Consider the following 1,716-nt stretch of genomic DNA (forward strand, 5'->3'; position numbering starts at 1 on the left):
TTGAGCCATAGAGTGAGTTCCAGGTCAGCCTAGGTTGTAGCGTAAGACCCTGTTTTGATCTCTCTCTCTCTCTCTCTCTCTTTTTTCCCAGCTTAAAAAACAAACACCCTCCAACCAAACAGAAAGTTCATGTGAGTTACAGTGTTTGAACAAGAGATGCAGATAAGGACACTCAACGTTGAGTACCTTACAGGCAGCCTGAGTGCGACAGAGTCAATAGAGCTGGAATGAGGGGACTTCCAGGCGTTTAGGAGGACCTTACCCAACTGGGGAAGGCAAAAGTGGCTTCCTGGAGGAGGCGTGTTAGAACAGAGACCCGAGCTCCTTGACCAAATGAGAGCAGACGGAGAAAGGCATTGTTTTAAAAGACAGGGTCCCATGTAGCCTCTGTTGGCATTAAGCTCAGCCCTGCAGCTGAAGATAACTTTGATCTCCTCACCCTCCCACCTTCAACTAGCAAGTGCTGGCCTTACAGGTCGTGCCACTGACTGCTTTACGTGATGCTGGGGATGGAACCCAGGCCTTCGTGCGTGCTGGGCAATCGCTTTATCAACCCAGGTACATCCTCGGGAAAGACATTTTTAAAGCAGAAGGCACAGCAAAGTGCAACAACTTAAAAGTGGTCTTCTTGCCTGCGAGGAGCAAGGGACAGGGATAGAAGAGTGACACATACATGTACAGAGATGAAACGGAACAGACACACCCTCCTACGCAGAAATCTGCAGACTCACAATCACCCACGCACACACATTCACACACACTCACTCGCTCTTCTGAAATTAGTGTGCTAACCAGTCCCACACGCATATGCAGTATCACAACACCATCCAGACGTTAAAAAAGAAACCACAGTGCCGGGCTGGAGACATATAGATCAAGTGGTAAAGTGCTTGGCTAGCATGCAGCAAGCTTCCGGGTTCGATCCCCAGGCCCAAATAAAACGGGTGTGGTGAAGCATGCCTGTAATCCCAGCCCTAGGGAGATAAAGGCAGGAGGATAAGAAGCTCTTAGCTACATAGTGAATTAAAGGCTGGCCAGGGATATATCAGACCCCGAATTAAATAAACTCCACGGGCTCCTGAGAAGTGCCAGCAAGTAATGATGCTGCCACCAAGCCTGATGCCCTGAGAGTATGATGCTCAGGACCCACATGGCGGAAAACAAGAACCAACTCCTGCAAGTCATCCTTTGATGTCTACACACATGGCATGCGTGCGTGCACACGCACGTATACACACACACACACACAGTGAAAAAATCACAATGCTTCCACACAAGTAACCACAGAAAAACATACAGATCCTAGCATCAAAATGTAAGAGTTATCACACCTGTTCTCAATACTGAAGTATTGCACACAGACCCCACATGAGTACCCAAAATGTCGACATCAGCATACATAACACAGACTCATGCAAGAACACACACACACACACACACACAGAGAGAGAGAGAGAGAGAGAGAGACAGGCAGGATGGGGATTGGAAAGAAACACAGAAGCCAAATGTGGTGGTATGCCTATGTTATCCCAGCACTTACGAGATAGAGGCGGTGGATCAAAGTTGAAGGTTATCATTGGCTGCATAGTGAGTTTTGGGGCTAACCTGGCCTACAATAGGCTTTGTCTCATTGTCCACAAGCAGACAATGGATTCCAGCTACACAGTACACCCACACCCTCCAAAGTGGCCCCACAGATGAGTCAACACACATCTC

This window comes from Mesocricetus auratus, unplaced genomic scaffold (assembly GCF_017639785.1).
Source record: "Mesocricetus auratus isolate SY011 unplaced genomic scaffold, BCM_Maur_2.0 Super-Scaffold_100038, whole genome shotgun sequence".
NCBI lineage: Eukaryota > Metazoa > Chordata > Mammalia > Rodentia > Cricetidae > Mesocricetus > Mesocricetus auratus.